Source organism: Salminus brasiliensis, chromosome 6 (genome assembly GCF_030463535.1).
Source record: "Salminus brasiliensis chromosome 6, fSalBra1.hap2, whole genome shotgun sequence".
NCBI lineage: Eukaryota > Metazoa > Chordata > Actinopteri > Characiformes > Bryconidae > Salminus > Salminus brasiliensis.
Window position 1 is genome coordinate 38280745 of NC_132883.1, and position 26537 is coordinate 38307281.

Here is a 26537-nt window from a genome sequence, read left to right on the forward strand (position 1 = left end):
GCCCGGATAGCTCAGTCGGTAGAGCATCAGACTTTTAATCTGAGGGTCCAGGGTTCAAGTCCCTGTTCGGGCGATGCTTTAGCTCCTTCCGACTCCCAGTGAAATCAAGCTACTAGAAGACGCATTAATTAGAGCACCCAGCGGGCAGACAACGCCTTTTAGCCTAATAATAAATAACTCAGTATCGTTGTGTCACATGACTAACATAAGACCTTAGTTGATCAAGTCAGCAAGTTTCTCCACAAAACTGCCATTTCACACAGAACCATGAGTAAACCATCTTCATCTCAGCCCTCCTGAAAACAAGCTCCAACCAGCATGAATTGTAAGTTGGTTTAAAGTGGTCTGGCTCTGTCTGACCAGCATTCCAGTCTTCAAAATTCAACTAATACTAGTCTGGTGTGCAGGTAACCATCAAAGGTCAACTTTCATTGCAGAATATAAAGAATAACAAACAAACAAACAAAACAGAAAAAACAGCAACGCCGTACCATGCTGTGTTTTCAGCCAGCAACACAGATACTGAGTAGTGTCCTGAGAGTTGGGCTCGAGCTCGTTTTCTACAGCATGATCTTTTACTCTAGCACACTCTTCCTCAGCTCATCTTCTTCTTAATCTTCATCTCTCTTTCTTTCGCTCGCTCGCACGCGCGCACTCTCACCCTCTCTGCCGTTTTTTCGCATTTAAGCACGCACTCCCTCCTTGCTCGCTGGCGCGTGCGCTTTCCGTCCATGCATGGTATAGGTCGCTGTATGGTGAGGCATGATCTGGAGTCCTTCCAGAAAACCTGATTTTTCCTACCAACATACTTCAGATAGCCGTAAGAAAATGACCCCCTAAAGACGCGTGAGGGTCTATAAATGTTTGTGATCCATCCCGAGATAAAGAACAGTGAGATTGAAAAATGTTAATATGTTATTGCAGCAGCAATAATGATATGTAGCTCGTTTATTCATTCATTTCTGTGACTTAATTTAGTTAGAATTTCGATAAAGAAATGACATAAAAATAGAAAATGACAGATAAAGCCCACAAACAGATGACCCTCTGTGTCTGACACAAGCAGCAGAAGGACTGACGGTACAGCGTGGTTTACTGTAAATAAAGACGTGACCCCGACGTGATTTGAACACGCAACCTTCTGATCTGGAGTCAGACGCGCTACCGTTGCGCCACGAGGTCATTAGACGCCCCCATTACTGTGTATGTGTCTGTTTGTCTGGTCAGATCTCTCAGCAGCCTTGATTTCAGAGGCTACGTCTACTTTCATCAGACATCGCAATCGTCAGATGGCCAAAACATCTCGACTGGCAGAGCCCGGATAGCTCAGTCGGTAGAGCATCAGACTTTTAATCTGAGGGTCCAGGGTTCAAGTCCCTGTTCGGGCGATGCTTTAGCTCCTTCCGACTCCCAGTGAAATCAAGCTACTAGAAGACGCATTAATTAGAGCACCCAGCGGGCACACAACGCCTTTTAGCCTAATAATAAATAACTCAGTATCGTTGTGTCACATGACTAACATAAGACCTTAGTTGATCACCTCAACAAGTCAGCAAGTTTCTCCACAAAACTGCCATTTCACACAGAACCATGAGTAAACCATCTTCATCTCAGCCCTCCTGAAAACAAGCTCCAACCAGCATGAATTGTAAGTTGGTTTAAAGTGGTCTGGCTCTGTCTGACCAGCATTCCAGTCTTCAAAATTCAACTAATACTAGTCTGGTGTGCAGGTAACCATCAAAGGTCAACTTTCATTGCAGAATATAAAGAATAACAAACAAACAAACAAAACAGAAAAAACAGCAACGCCGTACCATGCTGTGTTTTCAGCCAGCAACACAGATACTGAGTAGTGTCCTGAGAGTTGGGCTCGAGCTCGTTTTCTACAGCATGATCTTTTACTCTTGCACACTCTTCCTCAGCTCATCTTCTTCTTAATCTTCATCTCTCTTTCTTTCGCTCGCTCGCACGCGCGCACTCTCACCCTCTCTGCCGTTTTTTCGCATTTAAGCACGCACTCCCTCCTTGCTCGCTGGCGCGTGCGCTTTCCGTCCATGCATGGTATAGGTCGCTGTATGGTGAGGCATGATCTGGAGTCCTTCCAGAAAACCTGATTTTTCCTACCAACATACTTCAGATAGCCGTAAGAAAATGACCCCCTAAAGACGCGTGAGGGTCTATAAATGTTTGTGATCCATCCCGAGATAAAGAACAGTGAGATTGAAAAATGTTAATATGTTATTGCAGCAGCAATAATGATATGTAGCTCGTTTATTCATTCATTTCTGTGACTTAATTTAGTTAGAATTTCGATAAAGAAATGACATAAAAATAGAAAATGACAGATAAAGCCCACAAACAGATGACCCTCTGTGTCTGACACAAGCAGCAGAAGGACTGACGGTACAGCGTGGTTTACTGTAAATAAAGACGTGACCCCGACGTGATTTGAACACGCAACCTTCTGATCTGGAGTCAGACGCGCTACCGTTGCGCCACGAGGTTATTAGACGCCCCTATTACTGTGTATGTGTCTGTTTGTCTGGTCAGATCTCTCAGCAGCCTTGATTTCAGAGGCTATGTCTACTTTCATCAGACATCGCAATCGTCAGATGGCCAAAACACCTCGACTGGCAGAGCCCGGATAGCTCAGTCGGTAGAGCATCAGACTTTTAATCTGAGGGTCCAGGGTTCAAGTCCCTGTTCGGGCGATGCTTTAGCTCCTTCCGACTCCCAGTGAAATCAAGCTACTAGAAGACGCATTAATTAGAGCACCCAGCGGGCAGACAACGCCTTTTAGCCTAATAATAAATAACTCAGTATCGTTGTGTCACATGACTAACATAAGACCTTAGTTGATCACCTCAAAAAGTCAGCAAGTTTCCACGACGTCATTAGACACCCCAGTTTTTGTGTATGTGTGTGTTTGTCTGGTCAGAGCTCTCAGCAGCACTCATTTCAGAGACTATGTCCGCTTTCATCAGACATCGCAATCGTCAGATGGCCAAAACATCTCGACTGGCAGAGCCCGGATAGCTCAGTCGGTAGAGCATCAGACTTTTAATCTGAGGGTCCAGGATTCAAGTCCCTGTTCGGGCGATGCTTTAGCTCCTTCCGACTCCCAGTGAAATCAAGCTACTAGAAGACGCATTAATTAGAGCACCCAGCGGGCAGACAAAGCCTTTTAGCCTAATAATAAATAACTCAGTATCGTTGTGTCACATGACTAACATAAGACCTTAGTTGATCACCTCAACAAGTCAGCAAGTTTCTCCACAAAACTGCCATTTCACACAGAACCATGAGTAAACCATCTTCATCTCAGCCCTCCTGAAAACAAGCTCCAACCAGCATGAATTGTAAGTTGGTTTAAAGTGGTCTGGCTCTGTCTGACCAGCATTCCAGTCTTCAAAATTCAACTAAAACTAGTCTGGTGTGCAGGTAACCATCAAAGGTCAACTTTCATTGCAGAATATAAAGAATAACAAACAAACAAACAAAACAGAAAAAACAGCAACGCCGTACCATGCTGTGTTTTCAGCCAGCAACACACATACTGAGTAGTGTCCTGAGAGTTGGGCTCGAGCTCGTTTTCTACAGCATGATCTTTTACTCTAGCACACTCTTCCTCAGCTCATCTTCTTCTTAATCTTCATCTCTCTTTCTTTCGCTCGCTCGCACGCGCGCACTCTCACCCTCTCTGCCGTTTTTTCGCATTTAAGCACGCACTCCCTCCTTGCTCGCTGGCGCGTGCGCTTTCCGTCCATGCATGGTATAGGTCGCTGTATGGTGAGGCATGATCTGGAGTCCTTCCAGAAAACCTGATTTTTCCTACCAACATACTTCAGATAGCCGTAATAAAATGACCCCCTAAAGACGCGTGAGGGTCTATAAATGTTTGTGATCCATCCCGAGATAAAGAACAGTGAGATTGAAAAATGTTAATATGTTATTGCAGCAGCAATAATGATATGTAGCTCGTTTATTCATTCATTTCTGTGACTTAATTTAGTTAGAATTTCGATAAAGAAATGACATAAAAATAGAAAATGACAGATAAAGCCCACAAACAGATGACCCTCTGTGTCTGACACAAGCAGCAGAAGGACTGACGGTACAGCGTGGTTTACTGTAAATAAAGACGTGACCCCGACGTGATTTGAACGCGCAACCTTCTGATCTGGAGTCAGACGCGCTACCGTTGCGCCACTAGGTCATTAGACGCCCCCATTATTGTGTATGTGTCTGTTTGTCTGGTCAGATCTCTCAGCAGCCTTGATTTCAGAGGCTATGTCTACTTTCATCAGACATCGCAATCGTCAGATGGCCAAAACACCTCGACTGGCAGAGCCCGGATAGCTCAGTCGGTAGAGCATCAGACTTTTAATCTGAGGGTCCAGGGTTCAAGTGCCTGTTCGGGCGATGCTTTAGCTCCTTCCGACTCCCAGTGAAATCAAGCTACTAGAAGACGCATTAATTAGAGCACCCAGCGGGCAGACAACGCCTTTTAGCCTAATAATAAATAACTCAGTATCGTTGTGTCACATGACTAACATAAGACCTTAGTTGATCACCTCAACAAGTCAGCAAGTTTCTCCACAAAACTGCCATTTCACACAGAACCATGAGTAAACCATCTTCATCTCAGCCCTCCTGAAAACAAGCTCCAACCAGCATGAATTGTAAGTTGGTTTAAAGTGGTCTGGCTCTGTCTGACCAGCATTCCAGTCTTCAAAATTCAACTAATACTAGTCTGGTGTGCAGGTAACCATCAAAGGTCAACTTTCATTGCAGAATATAAAGAATAACAAACAAACAAACAAAACAGAAAAAACAGCAACGCCGTACCATGCTGTGTTTTCAGCCAGCAACACAGATACTGAGTAGTGTCCTGAGAGTTGGGCTCGAGCTCGTTTTCTACAGCATGATCTTTTACTCTAGCACACTCTTCCTCAGCTCATCTTCTTCTTAATCTTCATCTCTCTTTCTTTCGCTCGCTCGCACGCGCGCACTCTCACCCTCTCTGCCGTTTTTTCGCATTTAAGCACGCACTCCCTCCTTGCTCGCTGGCGCGTGCGCTTTCCGTCCATGCATGGTATAGGTCGCTGTATGGTGAGGCATGATCTGGAGTCCTTCCAGAAAACCTGATTTTTCCTACCAACATACTTCAGATAGCCGTAAGAAAATGACCCCCTAAAGACGCGTGAGGGTCTATAAATGTTTGTGATCCATCCCGAGATAAAGAACAGTGAGATTGAAAAATGTTAATATGTTATTGCAGTAGCAATAATGATATGTAGCTCGTTTATTCATTCATTTCTGTGACTTAATTTAGTTAGAATTTCGATAAAGAAATGACATAAAAATAGAAAATGACAGATCAAGCCCACAAACAGATGACCCTCTGTGTCTGACACAAGCAGCAGAAGGACTGACGGTACAGCGTGGTTTACTGTAAATAAAGACGTGACCCCGACGTGATTTGAACACGCAACCTTCTGATCTGGAGTCAGACGCGCTACCGTTGCGCCACTAGGTCATTAGACGCCCCCATTACTGTGTATGTGTCTGTTTGTCTGGTCAGATCTCTCAGCAGCCTTGATTTCAGAGGCTATGTCTACTTTCATCAGACATCGCAATCGTCAGATGGCCAAAACACCTCGACTGGCAGAGCCCGGATAGCTCAGTCGGTAGAGCATCAAACTTTTAATCTGAGGGTCCAGGGTTCAAGTCCCTGTTCGGGCGATGCTTTAGCTCCTTCCGACTCCCAGTGAAATCAAGCTACTAGAAGACGCATTAATTAGAGCACCCAGCGGGCAGACAACGCCTTTTAGCCTAATAATAAATAACTCAGTATCGTTGTGTCACATGACTAACATAAGACCTTAGTTGATCACCTCAACAAGTCAGCAAGTTTCTCCACAAAACTGCCATTTCACACAGAACCATGAGTAAACCATCTTCATCTCAGCCCTCCTGAAAACAAGCTCCAACCAGCATGAATTGTAAGTTGGTTTAAAGTGGTCTGGCTCTGTCTGACCAGCATTCCAGTCTTCAAAATTCAACTAATACTAGTCTGGTGTGCAGGTAACCATCAAAGGTCAACTTTCATTGCAGAATATAAAGAATAACAAACAAACAAACAAAACAGAAAAAACAGCAACGCCGTACCATGCTGTGTTTTCAGCCAGCAACACAGATACTGAGTAGTGTCCTGAGAGTTGGGCTCGAGCTCGTTTTCTACAGCATGATCTTTTTCTCTAGCACACTCTTCCTCAGCTCATCTTCTTCTTAATCTTCATCTCTCTTTCTTTCGCTCGCTCGCACGCGCGCACTCTCACCCTCTCTGCCGTTTTTTTGCATTTAAGCACGCACTCCCTCCTTGCTCGCTGGCGCGTGCGCTTTCCGTCCATGCATGGTATAGGTCGCTGTATGGTGAGGCATGATCTGGAGTCCTTCCAGAAAACCTGATTTTTCCTACCAACATACTTCAGATAGCCGTAAGAAAATGACCCCCTAAAGACGCGTGAGGGTCTATAAATGTTTGTGATCCATCCCGAGATAAAGAACAGTGAGATTGAAAAATGTTAATATGTTATTGCAGCAGCAATAATGATATGTAGCTCGTTTATTCATTCATTTCTGTGACTTAATTTAGTTAGAATTTCGATAAAGAAATGACATAAAAATAGAAAATGACAGATAAAGCCCACAAACAGATGACCCTCTGTGTCTGACACAAGCAGCAGAAGGACTGACGGTACAGCATGGTTTACTGTAAACAAGGACGTGACCCCGACGTGATTTGAACACGCAACCTTCTGATCTGGAGTCAGACGCGCTACCGTTGCGCCACGAGGTCATTAGACGCCCACATTACTGTGTATGTGTGTGTTTGTCTGGTCAGAGCTCTCAGCAGCCTTCATTTCAGAGGCTATGTCCGCTTTCATCAGACATCGCAATCGTCAGATGGCCAAAACATCTCGACTGGCAGAGCCTTGATAGCTCAGTCGGTAGAGCATAAGACTTTTAATCTGAGGGTCCAGGGTTCAAGTCCCTGTTCGGGCGATGCTTTAGCTCCTTCCGACTCCCAGTGAAATCAACCTACTAGAAGACGCATTAATTAGAGCACTCAGCGGGCAAACAATGCCTTTTAGCCTAATAATAAATAACTCAGTATCGTTGTGTCACATGACTAACATAAGACCTTAGTTGATCACCTCAACAAGTCAGCAAGTTTCTCCACAAAACTGCCATTTCACACAGAACCATGAGTAAACCATCTTCATCTCAGCCCTCCTGAAAACAAGCTCCAACCAGCATGAATTGTAAGTTGGTTTAAAGTGGTGTGGCTCTGTCTGACCAGCATTCCAGTCTTCAAAATTCAACTAATACTAGTCTGGTGTGCAGGTAACCATCAAAGGTCAACTTTCATTGCAGAATATAAAGAATAACAAACAAACAAACAAAACAGAAAAAACAGCAACGCCGTACCATGCTGTGTTTTCAGCCAGCAACACAGATACTGAGTAGTGTCCTGAGAGTTGGGCTCGAGCTCGTTTTCTACAGCATGATCTTTTTCTCTAGCACACTCTTCCTCAGCTCATCTTCTTCTTAATCTTCATCTCTCTTTCTTTCGCTCGCTCGCACGCGCGCACTCTCACCCTCTCTGCCGTTTTTTCGCATTTAAGCACGCACTCCCTCCTTGCTCGCTGGCGCGTGCGCTTTCCGTCCATGCATGGTATAGGTCGCTGTATGGAGAGGCATGATCTGGAGTCCTTCCAGAAAACCTGATTTTTCCTACCAACATACTTCAGATAGCTGTAAGAAAATGACCCCCTAAAGACGCGTGAGGGTCTATAAATGTTTGTGATCCATCCCGAGATAAAGAACAGTGAGATTGAAAAATATTAATATGTTATTGCAGCTGCAATAATGATATGTAGCTCGTTTATTCATTCATTTCTGTGACTTAATTTAGTTAGAATTTCTATAAAGAAATGATATAAAAATAGAAAAAGACAGATAAAGCCCACAAACAGATGACCCTCTGTGTCTGACATAAGCAGCAGAAGGACTGACGGTACAGCGTGGTTTACTGTAAAGAAAGACGTGACCCCGACGTGATTTGAACACGCAACCTTCTGATCTGGAGTCAGACGCGCTACCGTTGCGCAACTAGGTCATTAGAAGCCCACATTACTGTGTATGTGTGTGTTTGTCTGGTCAGAGCTCTCAGCAGCCTTCATTTCAGAGGCTATGTCTACTTTCATCAGACATCGCAATCGTCAGATGGCCAAAACACCTCGACTGGCAGAGCCCGGATAGATCAGTCGGTAGAGCATCAGACTTTTAATCTGAGGGTCCAGGGTTCAAGTGCCTGTTCGGGCGATGCTTTAGCTCCTTCCGACTCCCAGTGAAATCAAGCTACTAGAAGACGCATTAATTAGAGCACCCAGCGGGCAGACAACGCCTTTTAGCCTAATAATAAATAACTCAGTATCGTTGTGTCACATGACTAACATAAGACCTTAGTTGATCACCTCAACAAGTCAGCAAGTTTCTCCACAAAACTGCCATTTCACACAGAACCATGAGTAAACCATCTTCATCTCAGCCCTCCTGAAAACAAGCTCCAACCAGCATGAATTGTAAGTTGGTTTAAAGTGGTCTGGCTCTGTCTGACCAGCATTCCAGTCTTCAAAATTCAACTAATACTAGTCTGGTGTGCAGGTAACCATCAAAGGTCAACTTTCATTGCAGAATATAAAGAATAACAAACAAACAAACAAAACAGAAAAAACAGCAACGCCGTACCATGCTGTGTTTTCAGCCAGCAACACAGATACTGAGTAGTGTCCTGAGAGTTGGGCTCGAGCTCGTTTTCTACAGCATGATCTTTTACTCTAGCACACTCTTCCTCAGCTCATCTTCTTCTTAATCTTCATCTCTCTTTCTTTCGCTCGCTCGCACGCGCGCACTCTCACCCTCTCTGCCGTTTTTTCGCATTTAAGCACGCACTCCCTCCTTGCTCGCTGGCACGTGCGCTTTCCGTCCATGCATGGTATAGGTCGCTGTATGGTGAGGCATGATCTGGAGTCCTTCCAGAAAACCTGATTTTTCCTACCAACATACTTCAGATAGCCGTAAGAAAATGACCCCCTAAAGACGCGTGAGGGTCTATAAATGTTTGTGATCCATCCCGAGATAAAGAACAGTGAGATTGAAAAATGTTAATATGTTATTGCAGTAGCAATAATGATATGTAGCTCGTTTATTCATTCATTTCTGTGACTTAATTTAGTTAGAATTTCGATAAAGAAATGACATAAAAATAGAAAATGACAGATAAAGCCCACAAACAGATGACCCTCTGTGTCTGACACAAGCAGCAGAAGGACTGACGGTACAGCGTGGTTTACTGTAAATAAAGACGTGACCCCGACGTGATTTGAACACGCAACCTTCTGATCTGGAGTCAGACGCGCTACCGTTGCGCCACTAGGTCATTAGACGCCCCCATTACTGTGTATGTGTCTGTTTGTCTGGTCAGATCTCTCAGCAGCCTTGATTTCAGAGGCTATGTCTACTTTCATCAGACATCGCAATCGTCAGATGGCCAAAACACCTCGACTGGCAGAGCCCGGATAGCTCAGTCGGTAGAGCATCAAACTTTTAATCTGAGGGTCCAGGGTTCAAGTCCCTGTTCGGGCGATGCTTTAGCTCCTTCCGACTCCCAGTGAAATCAAGCTACTAGAAGACGCATTAATTAGAGCACCCAGCGGGCAGACAACGCCTTTTAGCCTAATAATAAATAACTCAGTATCGTTGTGTCACATGACTAACATAAGACCTTAGTTGATCACCTCAACAAGTCAGCAAGTTTCTCCACAAAACTGCCATTTCACACAGAACCATGAGTAAACCATCTTCATCTCAGCCCTCCTGAAAACAAGCTCCAACCAGCATGAATTGTAAGTTGGTTTAAAGTGGTCTGGCTCTGTCTGACCAGCATTCCAGTCTTCAAAATTCAACTAATACTAGTCTGGTGTGCAGGTAACCATCAAAGGTCAACTTTCATTGCAGAATATAAAGAATAACAAACAAACAAACAAAACAGAAAAAACAGCAACGCCGTACCATGCTGTGTTTTCAGCCAGCAACACAGATACTGAGTAGTGTCCTGAGAGTTGGGCTCGAGCTCGTTTTCTACAGCATGATCTTTTACTCTAGCACACTCTTCCTCAGCTCATCTTCTTCTTAATCTTCATCTCTCTTTCTTTCGCTCGCTCGCACGCGCGCACTCTCACCCTCTCTGCCGTTTTTTTGCATTTAAGCACGCACTCCCTCCTTGCTCGCTGGCGCGTGCGCTTTCCGTCCATGCATGGTATAGGTCGCTGTATGGTGAGGCATGATCTGGAGTCCTTCCAGAAAACCTGATTTTTCCTACCAACATACTTCAGATAGCCGTAAGAAAATGACCCCCTAAAGACGCGTGAGGGTCTATAAATGTTTGTGATCCATCCCGAGATAAAGAACAGTGAGATTGAAAAATGTTAATATGTTATTGCAGCAGCAATAATGATATGTAGCTCGTTTATTCATTCATTTCTGTGACTTAATTTAGTTAGAATTTCGATAAAGAAATGACATAAAAATAGAAAATGACAGATAAAGCCCACAAACAGATGACCCTCTGTGTCTGACACAAGCAGCAGAAGGACTGACGGTACAGCATGGTTTACTGTAAACAAAGACGTGACCCCGACGTGATTTGAACACGCAACCTTCTGATCTGGAGTCAGACGCGCTACCGTTGCGCCACGAGGTCATTAGACGCCCACATTACTGTGTATGTGTGTGTTTGTCTGGTCAGAGCTCTCAGCAGCCTTCATTTCAGAGGCTATGTCCGCTTTCATCAGACATCGCAATCGTCAGATGGCCAAAACATCTCGACTGGCAGAGCCTTGATAGCTCAGTCGGTAGAGCATAAGACTTTTAATCTGAGGGTCCAGGGTTCAAGTCCCTGTTCGGGCGATGCTTTAGCTCCTTCCGACTCCCAGTGAAATCAACCTACTAGAAGACGCATTAATTAGAGCACTCAGCGGGCAAACAATGCCTTTTAGCCTAATAATAAATAACTCAGTATCGTTGTGTCACATGACTAACATAAGACCTTAGTTGATCACCTCAACAAGTCAGCAAGTTTCTCCACAAAACTGCCATTTCACACAGAACCATGAGTAAACCATCTTCATCTCAGCCCTCCTGAAAACAAGCTCCAACCAGCATGAATTGTAAGTTGGTTTAAAGTGGTGTGGCTCTGTCTGACCAGCATTCCAGTCTTCAAAATTCAACTAATACTAGTCTGGTGTGCAGGTAACCATCAAAGGTCAACTTTCATTGCAGAATATAAAGAATAACAAACAAACAAACAAAACAGAAAAAACAGCAACGCCGTACCATGCTGTGTTTTCAGCCAGCAACACAGATACTGAGTAGTGTCCTGAGAGTTGGGCTCGAGCTCGTTTTCTACAGCATGATCTTTTTCTCTAGCACACTCTTCCTCAGCTCATCTTCTTCTTAATCTTCATCTCTCTTTCTTTCGCTCGCTCGCACGCGCGCACTCTCACCCTCTCTGCCGTTTTTTCGCATTTAAGCACGCACTCCCTCCTTGCTCGCTGGCGCGTGCGCTTTCCGTCCATGCATGGTATAGGTCGCTGTATGGAGAGGCATGATCTGGAGTCCTTCCAGAAAACCTGATTTTTCCTACCAACATACTTCAGATAGCTGTAAGAAAATGACCCCCTAAAGACGCGTGAGGGTCTATAAATGTTTGTGATCCATCCCGAGATAAAGAACAGTGAGATTGAAAAATATTAATATGTTATTGCAGCTGCAATAATGATATGTAGCTCGTTTATTCATTCATTTCTGTGACTTAATTTAGTTAGAATTTCTATAAAGAAATGATATAAAAATAGAAAAAGACAGATAAAGCCCACAAACAGATGACCCTCTGTGTCTGACATAAGCAGCAGAAGGACTGACGGTACAGCGTGGTTTACTGTAAAGAAAGACGTGACCCCGACGTGATTTGAACACGCAACCTTCTGATCTGGAGTCAGACGCGCTACCGTTGCGCAACTAGGTCATTAGAAGCCCACATTACTGTGTATGTGTGTGTTTGTCTGGTCAGAGCTCTCAGCAGCCTTCATTTCAGAGGCTATGTCCGCTTTCATCAGACATCGCAATCGTCAGATGGCCAAAACATCTCGACTGGCAGAGCCCGGATAGCTCAGTCGGTAGAGCATCAGACTTTTAATCTGAGGGTCCAGGGTTCAAGTCCCTGTTCGGGCGATGCTTTAGCTCCTTCCGACTCCCAGTGAAATCAAGCTACTAGAAGACGCATGAATAAGAGCACTCAGCGGGCAAACAATGCCTTTTAGCCTAATAATAAATAACTCAGTATCGTTGTGTCACATGACTAACATAAGACCTTAGTTGATCACCTCAACAAGTCAGCAAGTTTCTCCACAAAACTGCCATTTCACACAGAACCATGAGTAAACCATCTTCATCTCAGCCCTCCTGAAAACAAGCTCCAACCAGCATGAATTGTAAGTTGGTTTAAAGTGGTCTGGCTCTGTCTGACCAGCATTCCAGTCTTCAAAATTCAACTAATACTAGTCTGGTGTGCAGGTAACCATCAAAGGTCAACTTTCATTGCAGAATATAAAGAATAACAAACAAACAAACAAAACAGAAAAAACAGCAACGCCGTACCATGCTGTGTTTTCAGCCAGCAACACAGATACTGAGTAGTGTCCTGAGAGTTGGGCTCGAGCTCGTTTTCTACAGCATGATCTTTTACTCTAGCACACTCTTCCTCAGCTCATCTTCTTCTTAATCTTCTTCTCTCTTTCTTTCGCTCGCTCGCACGCGCGCACTCTCACCCTCTCTGCCGTTTTTTCGCATTTAAGCACGCACTCCCTCCTTGCTCGCTGGCGCGTGCGCTTTCCGTCCATGCATGGTATAGGTCGCTGTATGGAGAGGCATGATCTGGAGTCCTTCCAGAAAACCTGATTTTTCCTACCAACATACTTCAGATAGCCGTAAGAAAATGACCCCCTAAAGACGCGTGAGGGTCTATAAATGTTTGTGATCCATCCCGAGATAAAGAACAGTGAGATTGAAAAATGTTAATATGTTATTGCAGCAGCAATAATGATATGTAGCTCGTTTATTCATTCATTTCTGTGACTTAATTTAGTTAGAATTTCTATAAAGAAATGATATAAAAATAGAAAAAGACAGATAAAGCCCACAAACAGATGACCCTCTGTGTCTGACATAAGCAGCAGAAGGACTGACGGTACAGCGTGGTTTACTGTAAACAAAGACGTGACCCCGACGTGATTTGAACACGCAACCTTCTGATCTGGAGTCAGACGCGCTACCGTTGCGCCACGAGGTCATTAGACGCCCACATTACTGTGTATGTGTGTGTTTGTCTGGTCAGAGCTCTCAGCAGCCTTCATTTCAGAGGCTATGTCCGCTTTCATCAGACATCGCAATCGTCAGATGGCCAAAACATCTCGACTGGCAGAGCCCGGATAGCTCAGTCGGTAGAGCATCAGACTTTTAATCTGAGGGTCCAGGGTTCAAGTCCCTGTTCGGGCGATGCTTTAGCTCCTTCCGACTCCCAGTGAAATCAAGCTACTAGAAGACGCATTAATAAGAGCACTCAGCGGGCAAACAATGCCTTTTAGCCTAATAATAAATAACTCAGTATCGTTGTGTCACATGACTAACATAAGACCTTAGTTGATCACCTCAACAAGTCAGCAAGTTTCTCCACAAAACTGCCATTTCACACAGAACCATGAGTAAACCATCTTCATCTCAGCCCTCCTGAAAACAAGCTCCAACCAGCATGAATTGTAAGTTGGTTTAAAGTGGTGTGGCTCTTGTCTGACCAGCATTCCAGTCTTCAAAATTCAACTAATACTAGTCTGGTGTGCAGGTAACCATCAAAGGTCAACTTTCATTGCAGAATATAAAGAATAACAAACAAACAAACAAAACAGAAAAAACAGCAACGCCGTACCATGCTGTGTTTTCAGCCAGCAACACAGATACTGAGTAGTGTCCTGAGAGTTGGGCTCGAGCTCGTTTTCTACAGCATGATCTTTTACTCTAGCACACTCTTCCTCAGCTCATCTTTTTCTTAATCTTCTTCTCTCTTTCTTTCGCTCGCTCGCACGCGCGCACTCTCACCCTCTCTGACGTTTTTTCGCATTTAAGCACGCACTCCCTCCTTGCTCGCTGGCGCGTGCGCTTTCCGTCCATGCATGGTATAGGTCGCTGTATGGAGAGGCATGATCTGGAGTCCTTCCAGAAAACCTGATTTTTCCTACCAACATACTTCAGATAGCTGTAAGAAAATGACCCCCTAAAGACGCGTGAGGGTCTATAAATGTTTGTGATCCATCCCGAGATAAAGAACAGTGAGATTGAAAAATGTTAATATGTTATTGCAGCAGCAATAATGATATGTAGCTCGTTTATTCATTCATTTCTGTGACTTAATTTAGTTAGAATTTCTATAAAGAAATGATATAAAAATAGAAAAAGACAGATAAAGCCCACAAACAGATGACCCTCTGTGTCTGACATAAGCAGCAGAAGGACGGACGGTACAGCGTGGTTTACTGTAAAGAAAGACGTGACCCCGACGTGATTTGAACACGCAACCTTCTGATCTGGAGTCAGACGCGCTACCATTGCGCCACGAGGTCATTAGACGCCCACATTACTGTGTATGTGTGTGTTTGTCTGGTCAGAGCTCTCAGCAGCCTTCATTTCAGAGGCTATGTCCGCTTTCATCAGACATCGCAATCGTCAGATGGCCAAAACATCTCGACTGGCAGAGCCCGGATAGCTCAGTCGGTAGAGCATCAGACTTTTAATCTGAGGGTCCAGGGTTCAAGTCCCTGTTCGGGCGATGCTTTAGCTCCTTCCGACTCCCAGTGAAATCAAGCTACTAGAAGACGCATTAATTAGAGCACTCAGCGGGCAAACAATGCCTTTTAGCCTAATAATAAATAACTCAGTATCGTTGTGTCACATGACTAACATAAGACCTTAGTTGATCACCTCAACAAGTCAGCAAGTTTCTCCACAAAACTGCCATTTCACACAGAACCATGAGTAAACCATCTTCATCTCAGCCCTCCTGAAAACAAGCTCCAACCAGCATGAATTGTAAGTTGGTTTAAAGTGGTCTGGCTCTGTCTGACCAGCATTCCAGTCTTCAAAATTCAACTAATACTAGTCTGGTGTGCAGGTAACCAACAAAGGTCAACTTTCATTGCAGAATATAAAGAATAACAAACAAACAAACAAAACAGAAAAAACAGCCACGCCGTACCATGCTGTGTTTTCAGCCAGCAACACAGATACTGAGTAGTGTCCTGAGAGTTGGGTTCGAGCTCGTTTTCTACAGCATGATCTTTTACTCTAGCACACTCTTCCTCAGCTCATCTTCTTCTTAATCTTCTTCTCTCTTTCTTTCGCTCGCTCGCACGCGCGCACTCTCACCCTCTCTGCCGTTTTTTCGCATTTAAGCACGCACTCCCTCCTTGCTCGCTGGCGCTTGCGCTTTCCGTCCATGCATGGTATAGGTCGCTGTATGGAGAGGCATGATCTGGAGTCCTTCCAGAAAACCTGATTTTTCCTACCAACATACTTCAGATAGCCGTAAGAAAATGACCCCCTAAAGACGCGTGAGGGTCTATAAATGTTTGTGATCCATCCCGAGATAAAGAACAGTGAGATTGAAAAATGTTAATATGTTATTGCAGCAGCAATAATGATATGTAGCTCGTTTATTCATTCATTTCTGTGACTTAATTTAGTTAGAATTTCTAAAAAGAAATGATATAAAAATAGAAAAAGACAGATAAAGCCCACAAACAGATGACCCTCTGTGTCTGACATAAGCAGCAGAAGGACTGACGGTACAGCGTGGTTTACTGTAAACAAAGACGTGACCCCGACGTGATTTGAGCACGCAACCTTCTGATCTGGAGTCAGACGCGCTACCGTTGCGCCAAGAGGTCATTAGACGCCCACATTACTGTGTATGTGTGTGTTTGTCTGGTCAGAGCTCTCAGCAGCCTTCATTTCAGAGGCTATGTCCGCTTTCATCAGACATCGCAATCGTCAGATGGCCAAAACATCTCGACTGGCAGAGCCTGGATAGCTCAGTCGGTAGAGCATCAGACTTTTAATCCGAGGGTCCAGGGTTCAAGTCCCTGTTCGGGCGATGCTTTAGCTCCTTCCGACTCCCAGTGAAATCAACCTACTAGAAGACGCATTAATTAGAGCACTCAGCGGGCAAACAATGCCTTTTAGCCTAATAATAAATAACTCAGTATCGTTGTGTCACATGACTAACATAAGACCTTAGTTGATCACCTCAACAAGTCAGCAAGTTTCTCCACAAAACTGCCATTTCACACAGAACCATGAGTAAACCATCTTCATCTCAGCCCTCCTGAAAACAAGCTCCAACCAGCATGAATTGTAAGTTGGTTTAAAGTGGTCTGGCTCTGTCTGACCAGCATTCCAGTCTTCAAAATTCAACTAATACTAGTCTGGTGTGCAGGTAACCATCAAAGGTCAACTTTCATTGCAGAATATAAAGAATAACAAACAAACAAACAAAACAGAAAAAACAGCCACGCCGTACCATGCTGTGTTTTCAGCCAGTAACACAGATACTGAGTAGTGTCCTGAGAGTTGGGTTCGAGCTCGTTTTCTACAGCATGATCTTTTACTCTAGCACACTCTTCCTCAGCTCATCTTCTTCTTAATCTTCTTCTCTCTTTCTTTCGCTCGCTCGCACGCGCGCACTCTCACCCTCTCTGCCGTTTTTTCGCATTTAAGCACGCACTCCCTCCTTGCTCGCTGGCGCTTGCGCTTTCCGTCCATGCATGGTATAGGTCGCTGTATGGAGAGGCATGATCTGGAGTCCTTCCAGAAAACCTGATTTTTCCTACCAACATACTTCAGATAGCCGTAAGAAAATGACCCCCTAAAGACGCGTGAGGGTCTATAAATGTTTGTGATCCATCCCGAGATAAAGAACAGTGAGATTGAAAAATGTTAATATGTTATTGCAGCTGCAATAATGATATGTAGCTCGTTTATTCATTCATTTCTGTGACTTAATTTAGTTAGAATTTCTATAAAGAAATGATATAAAAATAGAAAAAGACAGATAAAGCCCACAAACAGATGACCCTCTGTGTCTGACATAAGCAGCAGAAGGACTGACGGTACAGCGTGGTTTACTGTAAACAAAGACGTGACCCCGACGTGATTTGAACACGCAACCTTCTGATCTGGAGTCAGACGCGCTACCGTTGCGCCACTAGGTCATTAGAAGCCCACATTACTGTGTATGTGTGTGTTTGTCTGGTCAGAGCTCTCAGCAGCCTTCATTTCAGAGGCTATGTCCGCTTTCATCAGACATCGCAATCGTCAGATGGCCAAAACATCTCGACTGGCAGAGCCCGGATAGCTCAGTCGGTAGAGCATCAGACTTTTAATCTGAGGGTCCAGGGTTCAAGTCCCTGTTCGGGCGATGCTTTAGCTCCTTCCGACTCCCAGTGAAATCAAGCTACTAGAAGACGCATTAATAAGAGCACTCAGCGGGCAAACAATGCCTTTTAGCCTAATAATAAATAACTCAGTATCGTTGTGTCACATGACTAACATAAGACCTTAGTTGATCACCTCAACAAGTCAGCAAGTTTCTCCACAAAACTGCCATTTCACACAGAACCATGAGTAAACCATCTTCATCTCAGCCCTCCTGAAAACAAGCTCCAACCAGCATGAATTGTAAGTTGGTTTAAAGTGGTGTGACTCTGTCTGACCAGCATTCCAGTCTTCAAAATTCAACTAATACTAGTCTGGTGTGCAGGTAACCATCAAAGGTCAACTTTCATTGCAGAATATAAAGAATAACAAACAAACAAACAAAACAGAAAAAACAGCAACGCCGTACCATGCTGTGTTTTCAGCCAGCAACACAGATACTGAGTAGTGTCCTGAGAGTTGGGCTCGAGCTCGTTTTCTACAGCATGATCTTTTACTCTAGCACACTCTTCCTCAGCTCATCTTCTTCTTAATCTTCTTCTCTCTTTCTTTCGCTCGCTCGCACGCGCGCACTCTCACCCTCTCTGCCGTTTTTTCGCATTTAAGCACGCACTCCCTCCTTGCTCGCTGGCGCGTGCGCTTTCCGTCCATGCATGGTATAGGTCGCTGTATGGAGAGGCATGATCTGGAGTCCTTCCAGAAAACCTGATTTTTCCTACCAACATACTTCAGATAGCCGTAAGAAAATGACCCCCTAAAGACGCGTGAGGGTCTATAAATGTTTGTGATCCATCCCGAGATAAAGAACAGTGAGATTGAAAAATGTTAATATGTTATTGCAGCTGCAATAATGATATGTAGCTCGTTTATTCATTCATTTCTGTGACTTAATTTAGTTAGAATTTCTATAAAGAAATGATATAAAAATAGAAAAAGACAGATAAAGCCCACAAACAGATGACCCTCTGTGTCTGACATAAGCAGCAGAAGGACTGACGGTACAGCGTGGTTTACTGTAAACAAAGACGTGACCCCGACGTGATTTGAACACGCAACCTTCTGATCTGGAGTCAGACGCGCTACCGTTGCGCCACTAGGTCATTAGAAGCCCACATTACTGTGTATGTGTGTGTTTGTCTGGTCAGAGCTCTCAGCAGCCTTCATTTCAGAGGCTATGTCCGCTTTCATCAGACATCGCAATCGTCAGATGGCCAAAACATCTCGACTGGCAGAGCCCGGATAGCTCAGTCGGTAGAGCATCAGACTTTTAATCTGAGGGTCCAGGGTTCAAGTCCCTGTTCGGGCGATGCTTTAGCTCCTTCCGACTCCCAGTGAAATCAAGCTGCTAGAAGACGCATTAATAAGAGCACTCAGCGGGCAAACAATGCCTTTTAGCCTAATAATAAATAACTCAGTATCGTTGTGTCACATGACTAACAGAAGACCTTAGTTGATTACCTCAACAAGTCAGCAAGTTTCTCCACAAAACTGCCATTTCACACAGAACCATGAGTAAACCATCTTCATCTCAGCCCTCCTGAAAACAAGCTCCAACCAGCATGAATTGTAAGTTGGTTTAAAGTGGTGTGACTCTGTCTGACCAGCATTCCAGTCTTCAAAATTCAACTAATACTAGTCTGGTGTGCAGGTAACCATCAAAGGTCAACTTTCATTGCAGAATATAAAGAATAACAAACAAACAAACAAAACAGAAAAAACAGCAACGCCGTACCATGCTGTGTTTTCAGCCAGCAACACAGATACTGAGTAGTGTCCTGAGAGTTGGGCTCGAGCTCGTTTTCTACAGCATGATCTTTTACTCTAGCACACTCTTCCTCAGCTCATCTTCTTCTTAATCTTCTTCTCTCTTTCTTTCGCTCGCTCGCACGCGCGCACTCTCACCCTCTCTGCCGTTTTTTCGCATTTAAGCACGCACTCCCTCCTTGCTCGCTGGCGCGTGCGCTTTCCGTCCATGCATGGTATAGGTCGCTGTATGGAGAGGCATGATCTGGAGTCCTTCCAGAAAACCTGATTTTTCCTACCAACATACTTCAGATAGCCGTAAGAAAATGACCCCCTAAAGACGCGTGAGGGTCTATAAATGTTTGTGATCCATCCCGAGATAAAGAACAGTGAGATTGAAAAATGTTAATATGTTATTGCAGCAGCAATAATGATATGTAGCTCGTTTATTCATTCATTTCTGTGACTTAATTTAGTTAGAATTTCTATAAAGAAATGATATAAAAATAGAAAAAGACAGATAAAGCCCACAAACAGATGACCCTCTGTGTCTGACATAAGCAGCAGAAGGACTGACGGTACAGCGTGGTTTACTGTAAACAAAGACGTGACCCCGACGTGATTTGAACACGCAACCTTCTGATCTGGAGTCAGACGCGCTACCGTTGCGCCACGAGGTCATTAGACGCCCACATTACTGTGTATGTGTGTGTTTGTCTGGTCAGAGCTCTCAGCAGCCTTCATTTCAGAGGCTATGTCCGCTTTCATCAGACATCGCAATCGTCAGATGGCCAAAACATCTCGACTGGCAGAGCCCGGATAGCTCAGTCGGTAGAGCATCAGACTTTTAATCTGAGGGTCCAGGGTTCAAGTCCCTGTTCGGGCGATGCTTTAGCTCCTTCCGACTCCCAGTGAAATCAAGCTACTAGAAGACGCATTAATAAGAGCACTCAGCGGGCAAACAATGCCTTTTAGCCTAATAATAAATAACTCAGTATCGTTGTGTCACATGACTAACATAAGACCTTAGTTGATCACCTCAACAAGTCAGCAAGTTTCTCCACAAAACTGCCATTTCACACAGAACCATGAGTAAACCATCTTCATCTCAGCCCTCCTGAAAACAAGCTCCAACCAGCATGAATTGTAAGTTGGTTTAAAGTGGTCTGGCTCTGTCTGACCAGCATTCCAGTCTTCAAAATTCAACTAATACTAGTCTGGTGTGCAGGTAACCATCAAAGGTCAACTTTCATTGCAGAATATAAAGAATAACAAACAAACAAACAAAACAGAAAAAACAGCAACGCCGTACCATGCTGTGTTTTCAGCCAGCAACACAGATACTGAGTAGTGTCCTGAGAGTTGGGCTCGAGCTCGTTTTCTACAGCATGATCTTTTACTCTAGCACACTCTTCCTCAGCTCATCTTCTTCTTAATCTTCTTCTCTCTTTCTTTCGCTCGCTCGCACGCGCGCACTCTCACCCTCTCTGCCGTTTTTTCGCATTTAAGCACGCACTCCCTCCTTGCTCGCTGGCGCGTGCGCTTTCCGTCCATGCATGGTATAGGTCGCTGTATGGAGAGGCATGATCTGGAGTCCTTCCAGAAAACCTGATTTTTCCTATCAACATACTTCAGATAGCCGTAAGAAAATGACCCCCTAAAGACGCGTGAGGGTCTATAAATGTTTGTGATCCATCCCGAGATAAAGAACAGTGAGATTGAAAAATGTTAATATGTTATTGCAGCAGCAATAATGATACGTAGCTCGTTTATTCATTCATTTCTGTGACTTAATTTAGTTAGAATTTCTAAAAAGAAATGATATAAAAATAGAAAAAGACAGATAAAGCCCACAAACAGATGACCCTCTGTGTCTGACATAAGCAGCAGAAGGACTGACGGTACAGCGTGGTTTACTGTAAAGAAAGACGTGACCCCGACGTGATTTGAACACGCAACCTTCTGATCTGGAGTCAGACGCGCAATCGTTGCGCCACGAGGTCATTAGACGCCCACATTCCTGTGTATGTGTGTGTTTGTCTGGTCAGAGCTCTCAGCAGCCTTCATTTCAGAGGCTATGTCCGCTTTCATCAGACATCGCAATCGTCAGATGGCCAAAACATCTCGACTGGCAGAGCCTGGATAGCTCAGTCGGTAGAGCATCAGACTTTTAATCTGAGGGTCCAGGGTTCAAGTCCCTGTTCGGGCGATGCTTTAGCTCCTTCCGACTCCCAGTGAAATCAAGCTACTAGAAGACGCATTAATTAGAGCACTCAGCGGGCAAACAATGCCTTTTAGCCTAATAATAAATAACTCAGTATCGTTGTGTCACATGACTAACATAAGACCTTAGTTGATCACCTCAACAAGTCAGCAAGTTTCTCCACAAAACTGCCATTTCACACAGAACCATGAGTAAACCATCTTCATCTCAGCCCTCCTGAAAACAAGCTCCAACCAGCATGAATTGTAAGTTGGTTTAAAGTGGTCTGGCTCTGTCTGACCAGCATTCCAGTCTTCAAAATTCAACTAATACTAGTCTGGTGTGCAGGTAACCATCAAAGGTCAACTTTCATTGCAGAATATGAAGAATAACAAACAAACAAACAAAACAGAAAAACAGCCACGCCGTACCATGCTGCGTTTTCAGCCAGCAACACAGATACTGAGTAGTGTCCTGAGAGTTGGGTTCGAGCTCGTTTTCTACAGCATGATCTTTTACTCTAGCACACTCTTCCTCAGCTCATCTTCTTCTTAATCTTCTTCTCTCTTTCTTTCGCTCGCTCGCACGCGCGCACTCTCACCCTCTCTGCCGTTTTTTCGCATTTAAGCACGCACTCCCTCCTTGCTCGCTGGCGCGTGCGCTTTCCGTCCATGCATGGTATAGGTCGCTGTATGGAGAGGCATGATCTGGAGTCCTTCCAGAAAACCTGATTTTTCCTACCAACATACTTCAGATAGCCGTAAGAAAATGACCCCCTAAAGACGCGTGAGGGTCTATAAATGTTTGTGATCCATCCCGAGATAAAGAACAGTGAGATTGAAAAATGTTAATATGTTATTGCAGCAGCAATAATGATATGTAGCTCGTTTATTCATTCATTTCTGTGACTTAATTTAGTTAGAATTTCTATAAAGAAATGATATAAAAATAGAAAAAGACAGATAAAGCCCACAAACAGATGACCCTCTGTGTCTGACATAAGCAGCAGAAGGACTGACGGTACAGCGTGGTTTACTGTAAACAAAGACGTGACCCCGACGTGATTTGAACACGCAACCTTCTGATCTGGAGTCAGACGCGCTACCGTTGCGCCACGAGGTCATTAGACGCCCACATTACTGTGTATGTGTGTGTTTGTCTGGTCAGAGCTCTCAGCAGCCTTCATTTCAGAGGCTATGTCCGCTTTCATCAGACATCGCAATCGTCAGATGGCCAAAACATCTCGACTGGCAGAGCCCGGATAGCTCAGTCGGTAGAGCATCAGACTTTTAATCTGAGGGTCCAGGGTTCAAGTCCCTGTTCGGGCGATGCTTTAGCTCCTTCCGACTCCCAGTGAAATCAAGCTACTAGAAGACGCATTAATTAGAGCACTCAGCGGGCAAACAATGCCTTTTAGCCTAATAATAAATAACTCAGTATCGTTGTGTCACATGACTAACATAAGACCTTAGTTGATCACCTCAACAAGTCAGCAAGTTTCTCCACAAAACTGCCATTTCACACAGAACCATGAGTAAACCATCTTCATCTCAGCCCTCCTGAAAACAAGCTCCAACCAGCATGAATTGTAAGTTGGTTTAAAGTGGTCTGGCTCTGTCTGACCAGCATTCCAGTCTTCAAAATTCAACTAATACTAGTCTGGTGTGCAGGTAACCATCAAAGGTCAACTTTCATTGCAGAATATAAAGAATAACAAACAAACAAACAAAACAGAAAAAACAGCCACGCCGTACCATGCTGTGTTTTCAGCCAGCAACACAGATACTGAGTAGTGTCCTGAGAGTTGGGTTCGAGCTCGTTTTCTACAGCATGATCTTTTACTCTAGCACACTCTTCCTCAGCTCATCTTCTTCTTAATCTTCTTCTCTCTTTCTTTCGCTCGCTCGCACGCGCGCACTCTCACCCTCTCTGCCGTTTTTTCGCATTTAAGCACGCACTCCCTCCTTGCTCGCTGGCGCTTGCGCTTTCCGTCCATGCATGGTATAGGTCGCTGTATGGAGAGGCATGATCTGGAGTCCTTCCAGAAAACCTGATTTTTCCTACCAACATACTTCAGATAGCCGTAAGAAAATGACCCCCTAAAGACGCGTGAGGGTCTATAAATGTTTGTGATCCATCCCGAGATAAAGAACAGTGAGATTGAAAAATGTTAATATGTTATTGCAGCAGCAATAATGATATGTAGCTCGTTTATTCATTCATTTCTGTGACTTAATTTAGTTAGAATTTCTATAAAGAAATGATATAAAAATAGAAAAAGACAGATAAAGCCCACAAACAGATGACCCTCTGTGTCTGACATAAGCAGCAGAAGGACTGACGGTACAGCGTGGTTTACTGTAAACAAAGACGTGACCCCGACGTGATTTGAACACGCAACCTTCTGATCTGGAGTCAGACGCGCTACCGTTGCGCCACGAGGTCATTAGACGCACACATTACTGTGTATGTGTGTGTTTGTCTTGTCAGAGCTCTCAGCAGCCTTCATTTCAGAGGCTATGTCCGCTTTCATCAGACATCGCAATCGTCAGATGGCCAAAACATCTCAACTGGCAGAGCCCGGATAGCTCAGTCGGTAGAGCATCAGACTTTTAATCTGAGGGTCCAGGGTTCAAGTCCCTGTTCGGGCGATGCTTTAGCTCCTTCCGACTCCCAGTGAAATCAAGCTACTAGAAGACGCATTAATAAGAGCACTCAGCGGGCAAACAATGCCTTTTAGCCTAATAATAAATAACTCAGTATCGTTGTGTCACATGACTAACATAAGACCTTAGTTGATCACCTCAACAAGTCAGCAAGTTTCTCCACAAAACTGCCATTTCACACAGAACCATGAGTAAACCATCTTCATCTCAGCCCTCCTGAAAACAAGCTCCAACCAGCATGAATTGTAAGTTGGTTTAAAGTGGTGTGGCTCTTGTCTGACCAGCATTCCAGTCTTCAAAATTCAACTAATACTAGTCTGGTGTGCAGGTAACCATCAAAGGTCAACTTTCATTGCAGAATATAAAGAATAACAAACAAACAAACAAAACAGAAAAAACAGCAACGCCGTACCATGCTGTGTTTTCAGCCAGCAACACAGATACTGAGTAGTGTCCTGAGAGTTGGGCTCGAGCTCGTTTTCTACAGCATGATCTTTTACTCTAGCACACTCTTCCTCAGCTCATCTTCTTCTTAATCTTCTTCTCTCTTTCTTTCGCTCGCTCGCACGCGCGCACTCTCACCCTCTCTGCCGTTTTTTCGCATTTAAGCACGCACTCCCTCCTTGCTCGCTGGCGCGTGCGCTTTCCGTCCATGCATGGTATAGGTCGCTGTATGGAGAGGCATGATCTGGAGTCCTTCCAGAAAACCTGATTTTTCCTACCAACATACTTCAGATAGCCGTAAGAAAATGACCCCCTAAAGACGCGTGAGGGTCTATAAATGTTTGTGATCCATCCCGAGATAAAGAACAGTGAGATTGAAAAATGTTAATATGTTATTGCAGCAGCAATAATGATATGTAGCTCGTTTATTCATTCATTTCTGTGACTTAATTTAGTTAGAATTTCTATAAAGAAATGATATAAAAATAGAAAAAGACAGATAAAGCCCACAAACAGATGACCCTCTGTGTCTGACATAAGCAGCAGAAGGACTGACGGTACAGCGTGGTTTACTGTAAAGAAAGACGTGACCCCGACGTGATTTGAACACGCAACCTTCTGATCTGGAGTCAGACGCGCTACCGTTGCGCAACTAGGTCATTAGAAGCCCACATTACTGTGTATGTGTGTGTTTGTCTGGTCAGAGCTCTCAGCAGCCTTCATTTCAGAGGCTATGTCCGCTTTCATCAGACATCGCAATCGTCAGATGGCCAAAACATCTCGACTGGCAGAGCCCGGATAGCTCAGTCGGTAGAGCATCAGACTTTTAATCTGAGGGTCCAGGGTTCAAGTCCCTGTTCGGGCGATGCTTTAGCTCCTTCCGACTCCCAGTGAAATCAAGCTACTAGAAGACGCATTAATAAGAGCACTCAGCGGGCAAACAATGCCTTTTAGCCTAATAATAAATAACTCAGTATCGTTGTGTCACATGACTAACATAAGACCTTAGTTGATCACCTCAACAAGTCAGCAAGTTTCTCCACAAAACTGCCATTTCACACAGAACCATGAGTAAACCATCTTCATCTCAGCCCTCCTGAAAACAAGCTCCAACCAGCATGAATTGTAAGTTGGTTTAAAGTGGTGTGGCTCTGTCTGACCAGCATTCCAGTCTTCAAAATTCAACTAATACTAGTCTGGTGTGCAGGTAACCATCAAAGGTCAACTTTCATTGCAGAATATAAAGAATAACAAACAAACAAACAAAACAGAAAAAACAGCAACGCCGTACCATGCTGTGTTTTCAGCCAGCAACACAGATACTGAGTAGTGTCCTGAGAGTTGGGCTCGAGCTCGTTTTCTACAGCATGATCTTTTTCTCTAGCACACTCTTCCTCAGCTCATCTTCTTCTTAATCTTCATCTCTCTTTCTTTCGCTCGCTCGCACGCGCGCACTCTCACCCTCTCTGCCGTTTTTTCGCATTTAAGCACGCACTCCCTCCTTGCTCGCTGGCGCGTGCGCTTTCCGTCCATGCATGGTATAGGTCGCTGTATGGAGAGGCATGATCTGGAGTCCTTCCAGAAAACCTGATTTTTCCTACCAACATACTTCAGATAGCTGTAAGAAAATGACCCCCTAAAGACGCGTGAGGGTCTCTAAATGTTTGTGATCCATCCCGAGATAAAGAACAGTGAGATTGAAAAATATTAATATGTTATTGCAGCTGCAATAATGATATGTAGCTCGTTTATTCATTCATTTCTGTGACTTAATTTAGTTAGAATTTCTATAAAGAAATGATATAAAAATA

The 26537-nt window shown here is 44.2% G+C and overlaps 40 non-coding genes across 40 annotated transcripts; 21 read left to right on the forward strand and 19 right to left on the reverse strand.

Annotated features, from left to right (window-relative positions):
• Positions 1-73, forward strand: trnak-uuu (transfer RNA lysine (anticodon UUU)). Its single transcript has one exon. It is a non-coding gene; the product is annotated as a tRNA-Lys (tRNA).
• Positions 74-1110: 1037 nt separating this feature from the next.
• trnaw-cca (transfer RNA tryptophan (anticodon CCA)) lies at positions 1111-1182 on the reverse strand. The gene has a single exon. It is a non-coding gene; the product is annotated as a tRNA-Trp (tRNA).
• Positions 1183-1315: 133 nt separating this feature from the next.
• On the forward strand, positions 1316-1388 carry trnak-uuu (transfer RNA lysine (anticodon UUU)). The gene has a single exon. It is a non-coding gene; the product is annotated as a tRNA-Lys (tRNA).
• Positions 1389-2433: 1045 nt separating this feature from the next.
• trnaw-cca (transfer RNA tryptophan (anticodon CCA)) lies at positions 2434-2505 on the reverse strand. Its single transcript has one exon. It is a non-coding gene; the product is annotated as a tRNA-Trp (tRNA).
• Positions 2506-2638: 133 nt separating this feature from the next.
• Positions 2639-2711, forward strand: trnak-uuu (transfer RNA lysine (anticodon UUU)). Its single transcript has one exon. It is a non-coding gene; the product is annotated as a tRNA-Lys (tRNA).
• A 315-nt stretch (positions 2712-3026) lies between these two features.
• On the forward strand, positions 3027-3099 carry trnak-uuu (transfer RNA lysine (anticodon UUU)). The gene has a single exon. It is a non-coding gene; the product is annotated as a tRNA-Lys (tRNA).
• Positions 3100-4144: 1045 nt separating this feature from the next.
• On the reverse strand, positions 4145-4216 carry trnaw-cca (transfer RNA tryptophan (anticodon CCA)). Its single transcript has one exon. It is a non-coding gene; the product is annotated as a tRNA-Trp (tRNA).
• Positions 4217-4349: 133 nt separating this feature from the next.
• Positions 4350-4422, forward strand: trnak-uuu (transfer RNA lysine (anticodon UUU)). Its single transcript has one exon. It is a non-coding gene; the product is annotated as a tRNA-Lys (tRNA).
• Positions 4423-5467: 1045 nt separating this feature from the next.
• On the reverse strand, positions 5468-5539 carry trnaw-cca (transfer RNA tryptophan (anticodon CCA)). The gene has a single exon. It is a non-coding gene; the product is annotated as a tRNA-Trp (tRNA).
• Positions 5540-5672: 133 nt separating this feature from the next.
• On the forward strand, positions 5673-5745 carry trnak-uuu (transfer RNA lysine (anticodon UUU)). The gene has a single exon. It is a non-coding gene; the product is annotated as a tRNA-Lys (tRNA).
• A 1045-nt stretch (positions 5746-6790) lies between these two features.
• trnaw-cca (transfer RNA tryptophan (anticodon CCA)) lies at positions 6791-6862 on the reverse strand. Its single transcript has one exon. It is a non-coding gene; the product is annotated as a tRNA-Trp (tRNA).
• A 133-nt stretch (positions 6863-6995) lies between these two features.
• On the forward strand, positions 6996-7068 carry trnak-uuu (transfer RNA lysine (anticodon UUU)). Its single transcript has one exon. It is a non-coding gene; the product is annotated as a tRNA-Lys (tRNA).
• A 1045-nt stretch (positions 7069-8113) lies between these two features.
• On the reverse strand, positions 8114-8185 carry trnaw-cca (transfer RNA tryptophan (anticodon CCA)). Its single transcript has one exon. It is a non-coding gene; the product is annotated as a tRNA-Trp (tRNA).
• Positions 8186-8318: 133 nt separating this feature from the next.
• Positions 8319-8391, forward strand: trnak-uuu (transfer RNA lysine (anticodon UUU)). Its single transcript has one exon. It is a non-coding gene; the product is annotated as a tRNA-Lys (tRNA).
• Positions 8392-9436: 1045 nt separating this feature from the next.
• On the reverse strand, positions 9437-9508 carry trnaw-cca (transfer RNA tryptophan (anticodon CCA)). Its single transcript has one exon. It is a non-coding gene; the product is annotated as a tRNA-Trp (tRNA).
• Positions 9509-9641: 133 nt separating this feature from the next.
• trnak-uuu (transfer RNA lysine (anticodon UUU)) lies at positions 9642-9714 on the forward strand. Its single transcript has one exon. It is a non-coding gene; the product is annotated as a tRNA-Lys (tRNA).
• Positions 9715-10759: 1045 nt separating this feature from the next.
• trnaw-cca (transfer RNA tryptophan (anticodon CCA)) lies at positions 10760-10831 on the reverse strand. Its single transcript has one exon. It is a non-coding gene; the product is annotated as a tRNA-Trp (tRNA).
• Positions 10832-10964: 133 nt separating this feature from the next.
• On the forward strand, positions 10965-11037 carry trnak-uuu (transfer RNA lysine (anticodon UUU)). Its single transcript has one exon. It is a non-coding gene; the product is annotated as a tRNA-Lys (tRNA).
• A 1045-nt stretch (positions 11038-12082) lies between these two features.
• On the reverse strand, positions 12083-12154 carry trnaw-cca (transfer RNA tryptophan (anticodon CCA)). Its single transcript has one exon. It is a non-coding gene; the product is annotated as a tRNA-Trp (tRNA).
• Positions 12155-12287: 133 nt separating this feature from the next.
• Positions 12288-12360, forward strand: trnak-uuu (transfer RNA lysine (anticodon UUU)). Its single transcript has one exon. It is a non-coding gene; the product is annotated as a tRNA-Lys (tRNA).
• A 1045-nt stretch (positions 12361-13405) lies between these two features.
• On the reverse strand, positions 13406-13477 carry trnaw-cca (transfer RNA tryptophan (anticodon CCA)). The gene has a single exon. It is a non-coding gene; the product is annotated as a tRNA-Trp (tRNA).
• A 133-nt stretch (positions 13478-13610) lies between these two features.
• On the forward strand, positions 13611-13683 carry trnak-uuu (transfer RNA lysine (anticodon UUU)). Its single transcript has one exon. It is a non-coding gene; the product is annotated as a tRNA-Lys (tRNA).
• A 1046-nt stretch (positions 13684-14729) lies between these two features.
• Positions 14730-14801, reverse strand: trnaw-cca (transfer RNA tryptophan (anticodon CCA)). Its single transcript has one exon. It is a non-coding gene; the product is annotated as a tRNA-Trp (tRNA).
• Positions 14802-14934: 133 nt separating this feature from the next.
• Positions 14935-15007, forward strand: trnak-uuu (transfer RNA lysine (anticodon UUU)). Its single transcript has one exon. It is a non-coding gene; the product is annotated as a tRNA-Lys (tRNA).
• Positions 15008-16052: 1045 nt separating this feature from the next.
• On the reverse strand, positions 16053-16124 carry trnaw-cca (transfer RNA tryptophan (anticodon CCA)). Its single transcript has one exon. It is a non-coding gene; the product is annotated as a tRNA-Trp (tRNA).
• A 133-nt stretch (positions 16125-16257) lies between these two features.
• On the forward strand, positions 16258-16330 carry trnak-uuu (transfer RNA lysine (anticodon UUU)). The gene has a single exon. It is a non-coding gene; the product is annotated as a tRNA-Lys (tRNA).
• A 1045-nt stretch (positions 16331-17375) lies between these two features.
• trnaw-cca (transfer RNA tryptophan (anticodon CCA)) lies at positions 17376-17447 on the reverse strand. Its single transcript has one exon. It is a non-coding gene; the product is annotated as a tRNA-Trp (tRNA).
• Positions 17448-17580: 133 nt separating this feature from the next.
• Positions 17581-17653, forward strand: trnak-uuu (transfer RNA lysine (anticodon UUU)). Its single transcript has one exon. It is a non-coding gene; the product is annotated as a tRNA-Lys (tRNA).
• Positions 17654-18698: 1045 nt separating this feature from the next.
• Positions 18699-18770, reverse strand: trnaw-cca (transfer RNA tryptophan (anticodon CCA)). The gene has a single exon. It is a non-coding gene; the product is annotated as a tRNA-Trp (tRNA).
• A 133-nt stretch (positions 18771-18903) lies between these two features.
• On the forward strand, positions 18904-18976 carry trnak-uuu (transfer RNA lysine (anticodon UUU)). The gene has a single exon. It is a non-coding gene; the product is annotated as a tRNA-Lys (tRNA).
• A 1045-nt stretch (positions 18977-20021) lies between these two features.
• Positions 20022-20093, reverse strand: trnaw-cca (transfer RNA tryptophan (anticodon CCA)). The gene has a single exon. It is a non-coding gene; the product is annotated as a tRNA-Trp (tRNA).
• A 133-nt stretch (positions 20094-20226) lies between these two features.
• Positions 20227-20299, forward strand: trnak-uuu (transfer RNA lysine (anticodon UUU)). The gene has a single exon. It is a non-coding gene; the product is annotated as a tRNA-Lys (tRNA).
• Positions 20300-21344: 1045 nt separating this feature from the next.
• Positions 21345-21416, reverse strand: trnaw-cca (transfer RNA tryptophan (anticodon CCA)). The gene has a single exon. It is a non-coding gene; the product is annotated as a tRNA-Trp (tRNA).
• A 133-nt stretch (positions 21417-21549) lies between these two features.
• Positions 21550-21622, forward strand: trnak-uuu (transfer RNA lysine (anticodon UUU)). Its single transcript has one exon. It is a non-coding gene; the product is annotated as a tRNA-Lys (tRNA).
• Positions 21623-22666: 1044 nt separating this feature from the next.
• On the reverse strand, positions 22667-22738 carry trnaw-cca (transfer RNA tryptophan (anticodon CCA)). The gene has a single exon. It is a non-coding gene; the product is annotated as a tRNA-Trp (tRNA).
• Positions 22739-22871: 133 nt separating this feature from the next.
• On the forward strand, positions 22872-22944 carry trnak-uuu (transfer RNA lysine (anticodon UUU)). The gene has a single exon. It is a non-coding gene; the product is annotated as a tRNA-Lys (tRNA).
• Positions 22945-23989: 1045 nt separating this feature from the next.
• trnaw-cca (transfer RNA tryptophan (anticodon CCA)) lies at positions 23990-24061 on the reverse strand. The gene has a single exon. It is a non-coding gene; the product is annotated as a tRNA-Trp (tRNA).
• Positions 24062-24194: 133 nt separating this feature from the next.
• Positions 24195-24267, forward strand: trnak-uuu (transfer RNA lysine (anticodon UUU)). The gene has a single exon. It is a non-coding gene; the product is annotated as a tRNA-Lys (tRNA).
• Positions 24268-25313: 1046 nt separating this feature from the next.
• trnaw-cca (transfer RNA tryptophan (anticodon CCA)) lies at positions 25314-25385 on the reverse strand. The gene has a single exon. It is a non-coding gene; the product is annotated as a tRNA-Trp (tRNA).
• A 133-nt stretch (positions 25386-25518) lies between these two features.
• On the forward strand, positions 25519-25591 carry trnak-uuu (transfer RNA lysine (anticodon UUU)). Its single transcript has one exon. It is a non-coding gene; the product is annotated as a tRNA-Lys (tRNA).
• Positions 25592-26537: the final 946 nt, after the last annotated feature.